Here is an 8323-nt window from a genome sequence, read left to right as displayed (position 1 = left end):
TTAGAGTGTAATGCCCTGTACACACAGCAGACATTCCGACCACAAAATCCGTTGGATTTTTTCAGACGGATTTTGGCTTACACACGGTCACACAAAGTTGTCAGAAAATCCGATCGCTCAGAATGAGGTGAGGTAAATCACGTACGATGGGACTATAAAGAGGCCAGTAGCAAATAGCTTTCGTCTCGTAATTTATTCTGAGCATGTGTGGCACTTTGTCTGTCGGAATTCTCTACACAAGAACTGAAAATGTCTGATCGGATTTAGTTGCTGTAAAATTTTAGATCCTGCTCTCAAACTTTTTCCGTCTGAAATTCCGACGGAAAAAGTCCGATAGAGCCCACACAGGATCGGATTTTCCGAAAACATATGATTGATCTGATCTGACTTTTTCCGTCTGAATTTTCGACTGTGTGTATGGGGCATAACTTTACTGAAAAAAATGTGTGCAATAAGGGTTTTTAGTGCAGAAAAGATTTATTGTGAGTCCTTTTTTGCCTGCCAGCTATCTCATTATTGGACACGTAGCCACACATGCACAGTCCAGTAAACAATATTGGCAAGCTTTGGTGCTGCAACTGAATTAGCTTTCATGCACTTTCCAGGGAGTTAGGTCATCCCAGGCTGGCCAATCATGATAGTGAAATACAATAAAATACGGAAGAAGACTCCATTCAAAAGCTTATTCTCAGTTACTTGACAATTTTCAGTGGTGTAGTATGACACAACAGGACCCTGAACGTCAATGTTATATGCACAATTCAAGTCTCGCTCACACCATGTCCGCTGAGCTTTGGTTTTCTGCACACCACCACACTTGTATGATGTTAATAGAAAACAATTGTGAAGCTGTATCCACACTATGCTAGTGGAAATAACTTTCTATTGATTAAACAAAAATTAGTAGACACTGCATATTCACTATCAACAAAAAAATGCATAGGCGGTTTGATATGCTAATTCTATTTGAGGGACAATGCTTGAATGATCCCCATTCTGCAGACCTTACACGAGCCCTGTATGCAGCCCTTTCCTCTCCATTGAACAATTTGAACCTTCCATATAGGGAAAATTGGGAAGAGGATCAGGAAGAGCCACTAGACATGGCAGAACAGGACAGAATGTGGACTGCTGCAACAAAATGCTTACTAAATATTCAAGCCTAAGAATATTCCTACAAGATCCCATTTCTTCTGAAAACATTGGCAAGTTTGCTCTCGGAGCCCCTTCTGCTTGTTTTTGAGGATGTGGGGAACACAGCTCACTTATCCAAATTTGTTGCTAATACTCAAAGGTTCAACAATACTGGATTCGCAAATCTTTCTGTATTAAAGATAGGCCCTCAATAGAAACTTAATTTGAAGGTCATTGAAAGTCTTGCTACCTAGGCCAATCTCTGATCTTACCAAACATGAAAGAAAATGAGTAAACTTTATTTTTATAGCTAGAGCTACTAGGCAAACATTACAATTGAAGGCAACCAATCCTCAAATTTTTGCAGGGGTAAGGCAGAAAGTGATGGGCACCATAATGCATGAGAAACTTACAGCTTTACTTAATGATACTGTATGCACTCTAATTTTCTCAAAATATGATCCTCTTTGCTGGAATACGATGGTCATATGCACTCAGACCACTCTTTACTCTTTCTCTGTGTATACTATTTCAGCTGACTGTTTAAACGCATTATGGCCTCTCACATTCCAGTCAGGCACCACACAACCTCTTTGTTACCGCCTCTACTTTCCTCTCCTCCCACCCCATTTCCTCTCTTTGATTCCATCCTGCCAATTAACCATGACTGACTGTGCTTACCACCTTCCCACATGTATTGCACTGTTTTTTTCTGCATTATCTCTCTCAATTTGTATTTTTCTCTATACATGCAATGTCCCTTGAGAGGTACCTTGTTGCATAAGCAATAAGTGAAGGTCCCTCTGTAGCAGCTGTAAATGGACAGTCTGTAGTCCTAACTCATCAACTGGCTACAGTTGGGGTCTGGTTGTACTGTTGGGGCACATGTGAATAGTTCCAGTCAAGCCTGCAGGCAGCAGTAAATTAATTAGATGGCTGTATTATCAGTTCCTAAAGGGGTCAGTATTTCTAGCAGCAGATAGTAAATCACCACAGCAGTACTCTACAGTCCCAGCAATACTTCAGCTCAACATCTGGTCACATACAGTGATTAGTTCACTCTCTGTGCTGCACCCAGGTGACTCTGGCTTCCGTCACCCCCAAACTCAGTGCTCCAGGTTCCGCTCAGGTCACTGATATGCAGCAGTGATGGTGTACAGTGTGACAGTGATGTGCACTCTCAGATTTCCCTCACAGAAAGAGGAAACTGTGTCCTGTACAGCCTGAGGAAATGCAGCTCTTTCCCCTCCTTGGCAATCCTTCTCTAGAAAATGCAGTTCAAAGCTCTTTGATTACAGTAGAATCTCTCTCCTCTGGACTACAGTTCCCATAGTGCAGTGCTGTCTGACTCAGTCTATTGAATTCCTGCTTAGCAACTCTCTCCTTCTGCTGATTTAGCTGTTAACCAGCTCAGCACCACAGGGCAGCAGCTACAGATACAGATTCTTGTGTTTGTTTTTGTTATCTCACTTAGATCTTGTATTTCTGGGCAGGATTGGTCTGTCATGATCTCAGGATTTTTATACCCCATAACTTTTTGTTGGCTCTGGTTTAAGGGTTTCTGATGGTCTTCACTTACTTCTGTCCCTTCACTCTCACATTGACCCCACTTAGGCTTTATGCCCCTTGCAAGTTTAACCATACACTTCATTGATTATTTCATTTTACATTCCTATAGTTTGGGATCTTTTCAGGCATCTCACCATGGACACCTCCCATCTCTCCCCTCATTTGTATGTGTTTCCGTCTTGGCTACCCACAGATATATGCCCCCTCAGCTCCTTGCAGGGATATTTCCCAGCTTTCCTCAACCATCAGGTTCTAGCATTTTATGACAAACTTTAGATATGTAAGTAACTTGTTTGGTTTTCTTTTCACCCTGCATTCCTAATTTCATTTTCATTTGAGTAATTTGTAATATTTTTTATAGATACGCACTCTGCACTTACTTCTGAAGAAGTGGCACTTCATCCATGAAACGCGTCAAGATTTTAAATGCAGTTTTTTTATTCAATCATGCGTTTACATCACGCTCTTTTTTTATTTTATGTATCATGTGCAATAATGGAATTTTTGTTTCATGTCTATTATATGGCCATCAGCTCATCATATCTGCTATGTACCATGTCCCATGTATATGAATAAACTTGCTCTTTATTATGCAATTAATTTATTTATATTTATTTTTGTCCAAATTCACATCTCACTCAGAGTCCCAAATTCTCCCCCTCTCTTAACAATGAATAGGAATGGAAGTGTATGCTCGTTTGACCATATACCTCATTTAAAGTCCCAAACAATTCCCCCTTTATACAGAGAGCAGATGCAATCAGTGTTTCTCTTACTCTATTCTTAGCCAAGCACCTGGCTACACATATAAAATAAAACCTAGAGCAGGGACATTTTTACACCAAAGTTCCTGTTTGGAGCTGTTGTTAATTAACAAAACAGAGCTGAATAAGGGATGTGGCACAAAGCTGACTATGGGAGATAGGACAGTGGTTTGGAGCTATGGGACACCATGCCGTGCAGTGGCATGGTATCCTATAACTCCAAACCACTGTCAATCAACAAAGCAGGACTGAACAGGGAGTGTAGAGCAAAGCTGACAATGGGAGAAACAGGCCTGCCATGTATTGGGATGGTGTCTTGTATCTCCAAGCTGCTATGAACAAACCAAAGCTGACTAGGGGGTCTGGCGCAAAGCTAACCGTGTGTCAGCATGGTGTTCTGTATGCCTAAGCAGAAAAATCAGGGAAGCAAACTAATCATGCCAGCATGAATCTGCTTTCGTGCGTGTCATGATCCGATTGATAAAATAAGCAAAAGGAGAACTGCCGGAATCGCCAGGTATTTCATAGGAAATTAGTAAGAATTAGCAAGCAAGGACAACATTACAGTATCATGCATTAATCCACGAATGCATATTTGTAGGATCAATTTTATTTTTATCCACCCTCCAAACAGCATGTCCATCTTTATTAAATTCTGAACTTAAAACCCCCAACCATTATTACTAGTCATCTGCGCCTTCTACTCCCCTGGCAATAAAGCTACTAAACCACATCCGTCTTATACAAGAAGTCCCCTTTCCTCCGAATTATGTAATCTAGTCTCACACATACTTGTGGAAATGACAACAGAGAGGGTGTTTGAATATGGCTATATACGCCCTTTGGTCCTTACATGTGTAGGTCCCTGGTTGCAAATGTAACCTCCATTATTATTGTTCCTTGGTCATTGAAAATTTGTTAATATTAATATAATACAGGAAAGTAAGACAAGATGATCAAGTAAGTTAGGTCGTAAAGAACCAAAAAGCCTTTCACTGAAATATTATGAAGTACTGCACCACCTTCTTTAAAACACAAGGTATGTACACATCATCACTTTCATTACAAATGCAAACAAAACAAGGATCATTCAAGGACAGCCATTTATACACTTTGTAATAAATGGCTCTGTCACTTTAGGCTGTATCTGTACTAATAATAAGCAGCTCTGCACATGTGACCCCTGGAGCACAAAAGAACAAATTCCATGGCTCTACTCATGATCATTAAATGAGCAATAAGCTCTTGTTTTTCGATTTGTAAGTGTAAATTTCTGTTTTAAGAAGACAGTGGGGGTTATTTACTAAAGGCAAATCCACTTTGCACTATAAGTGCACTTGGAAGTGCAGTCACTGTAGATCTGAGGGGGACAGGCAAGGAAAATAAAAAAAATCTAATTTTTGCTTGTACATGATTGGATGATAAAATCAGCAGAGCTTCCTCTAATTTCACATCTTCCCTTCAGATCTACAGCGATTGCACTTCCAAGTGCACTTGCAGTGCAAAGTGGATTTGCCTTTAGTAAATCAACCCCAATGTTATGTTAGCACCAGAAATGAACTTGGCAGGTATTTTAATTAGATTTGATGGTGGCAAAAGGGTGCCCACTCTTTAGCGGAAAAAAAACGAGTTTTTTTTAATTATATGTGTTCAAACCCCTGTGAGGTTGTAGTAGCTGTGTCCCTCTGAGGCAGTGGGTGGCTGTTGTTCTTTGGAACAGATAGTGATGGAAAATACAAACTTTTACAGTAATCATTGGAACTGCAAAGTAGAGGAAATCTTGTAATTGGGATTCTTGTGACATCTGAGATAATAGTATACTCCCCATTACTTTTGATAGAGCTCTTACTTTCCGCTGTGTCTCTGGGACAGGAAAAGAAGAGTAATCTTCCCAATTAGAGATGGGTGAACGGTTCGGCCTGAGCATAAGTTGGTTGTTCGGACATTCAGCGAACAACGAACACTATGCAGTGTTTGCAGCAAATTCAAAAGCCGCAGAACCCCATTAAAGTCTATAGGAGACTAACATGAAAAACCAAAAGTGCTAATTTTAAAGGCTTATATGCAAGTTATTGTCATAAAAAGTGTTTGGGGACCCGGGTCCTGCACCAGGGGACGTGTATGAATGCAAAAAAAAGTTTTAAAAACTAACGTTTTTTCAGGAGCAGTGATTTTAATAATGCTTAAAGTAAAACAATAAAAATATTCCTTTAAATATCGTGTCTGGGGGGTGTCTATAGTATGCCTGTAAAGTGGCGCAGTTTTCCCACGTTTAGAACAGTATCACAGCAAAATTACATTTCTAAAGTAAAAAAAGTAATTTAAAACTCAGAGCGGCTGTAATGAATTGTCGGGTCTCAGCAATAATAGGATTTTTATAAGAGCTTACCTGTAAAATCCTTTTCTTTTGAAGTACATCATGGGACGCAGAGCCATAGTAGTTACTATGTGGGTTATAGTCTACCTTCAGGTGCTGGACATTGGCACACCCTAAACAGGAAGTTACCTCCCTATATAACCTCTCCCATGCAATGAGCATCTCAATTTTGTAGCAAAGCAATATAGGTGTATACTAGAAAGAGGGGTGGGACCTCTGTGTCCCGTGATGTACTTCAAAAGAAATGGATTTTACAGGTAAGCTGTTATAAAAATCCTATTTTCTTCAATTGTGCATCACGGGACACAGAGCCATAGTAATTACTATGTGGGATGTCCCAGAGAAATGCCAACTGAGGGGAGGGAGACACAACAAAATTAGGGCACCATGAGATCAGAGGACTTATACTGCTGCCTGCAGTACACTTCGCCCAAAGCCAACATCCTTATGTCTTTTTACATCCACCTGATAGAATCTGGTAAATGTATGGATTGAAGACCCAGTTGTGACCTTGCCAATTTGAGCCATGGAGTTTTGGTGAGGCACTGCCCAGGAAGCACTAACAGCCCTAGAGGAGTGTGTTTTGATTTGAAAGGGTAGAAACTACCTATTTAAACAATAAGCTAGAATGATTACTTGTTGAGATTTCCATGCTGCCTGTCCTCTTTTAGGACCTTCAGGCAATATGAACAAAACATCAATTTTCCGAATCTGAGCAGTCTTCTTTAAGTAGGCTGCTCTCACCAAATCAAGAGAATGTAGTGATTTTTCTTCCATAGAACAGGATTCTGGAAAATATGAAGATAGAACAATATCCTGGTTTAGATAAAAACCTGATACTTCCTTTGGTAAAAAGTTATGATGAGGACACAATACTACCTTATCCTTGTGAACAATAATAATTTAACTCTTTACAAGAAAAATCTGCCTATTCTGATACCCTTCTTGCAACAGATATGGTTACCAGAAAAAATAGTTTCCTTGTCAAAAAGGACCAAGGGAATATGTCACATCTGCCCAAAAAAGGGCTGTTTTGTAATGCTGACAAAAGTAAATTCAAGTCCCAAGGGTTCAGGGGTGACCTAACCGGGGATTAAGCCACGTTACCTCCTGAATAAAGTTATGAACCAAAGAATGCAAAGCAAGTGGTCATTGAAATAATACTGATAAGGCCGAGACCTATCCTTAGAAAGCACTCAAGGCCAGCTTTATTTCTTACCTCATCTGCAGAAAGTCAAGGATTCTACCTTTGACCTATTTCCTGGGGGTGTAACCCCTGGTTTCACACCAGGAGACTCCATAATATATAATTATGGAGGCCAGGCTCCCTTGCATTAACCAAGATAGAAACCACCGAATCTGACATCCCACGTTTCTTCAGAGTGTGGGTCTCAATAGCCAAACTGTTAAATTTAGCATTTGTAAAGCAGGATGGAATACCGGACCTTGCGAAAGAAGGTCTGGCCATGGCAGTAGGGTCCATGGGTCCTCTACTGTCATCTTTACAATCTCTGCATACCAAGATTTCCTGGGCCCTGCTGGGGCCCACGAGAATCACCAACTTCCCTTCCTGCTTGATCCTGCGAAGAAGTCGTGAACACAGGCACAATAGGAGGGAATGCATAAATCTGTGAGAACTGATTCCATGGGAATAGTAAAGCAGCTGTTCCACATGCTAGCGGATCCTTTTTTTTTTACAACAAAGTTTTCTTTGTTGAACCTGGACGTGAAAAGATTTATGTCTGGGATCCCCCATCTTTGGCATACCGACAGGAAGATATCGGGGTGAAGGAACCATTCTCCCGGGAACAAATACTGGCGACTCAAGTAGTCCGCCTGCAAAATTTCTATTCCTAGAATGAAGACCGCCGATTGGCAAAATACATTGTTTTCTGCCCAAGATAGGATATGATTCACCTTTTTGCTGGGCCGGACAACTTCTTTTGCCCCCTTGGTGATTAATATAGGCATTGTCGGATTGAATCCTGGCAGGACAATACCGTAAACTGAATGTTCAGGCCCCCAGAACCAAGTGCTCTGCCTGAATTTCTAGAATGATAATGGGCAAGGCCATTTCTGATCTGGGCCACTTCCCTTGGATAGTTGTCTCTTGCGGGACTGCTCCCCAACCCAAAAAGAAACGATGGCATATGTTGTTACCACTTCCCAGATAACTGAAGGAAGGATTTTCCCCTTAGCATATTTTTGGCTTCAGCGTACCCAGCCTACAGCACCTGGTATTTCCAGGTGGTCCATCTGGGTACTAACCAGGCCCGACCCTGCTTAGTCTCCAAGATCAGAACAGATCAGGCACTTTCAGGGAAATGTGGCCATAGGCTTTGGAGTCAGACACATTGGGAATCTAGAGCTTGAACCCTTTGTTCCAGGATACTGTTTTGCAGCAGTCTTGAATGAAACTGAGCATACGAAACGGCCTTGACTGAAGCGACCATCTTTCCCAATAACCTCATGCAAAGTT

At 41.0% G+C, this 8323-nt stretch overlaps 1 protein-coding gene and 1 pseudogene across 5 annotated transcripts in view; both read right to left on the bottom strand.

The window, feature by feature from the left end:
- Window positions 1–8323, bottom strand: part of SLC8A3 (solute carrier family 8 member A3) — a 467511-nt gene that overhangs the window by 328734 nt on the left and 130454 nt on the right. The window lies entirely within an intron of this gene.
- Window positions 8067–8182, bottom strand: LOC143950035 (5S ribosomal RNA; annotated as a pseudogene).

The sequence above is a fragment of the Lithobates pipiens genome, unplaced genomic scaffold (genome assembly GCF_037356315.1).
Source record: "Lithobates pipiens isolate NorthernLeopardFrog02 unplaced genomic scaffold, aLitPip1_a1.2 Scaffold_30, whole genome shotgun sequence".
Taxonomy (NCBI): Eukaryota; Metazoa; Chordata; class Amphibia; order Anura; family Ranidae; genus Lithobates; species Lithobates pipiens.
This window is presented reverse-complemented; position numbering and strand designations above follow the sequence as displayed.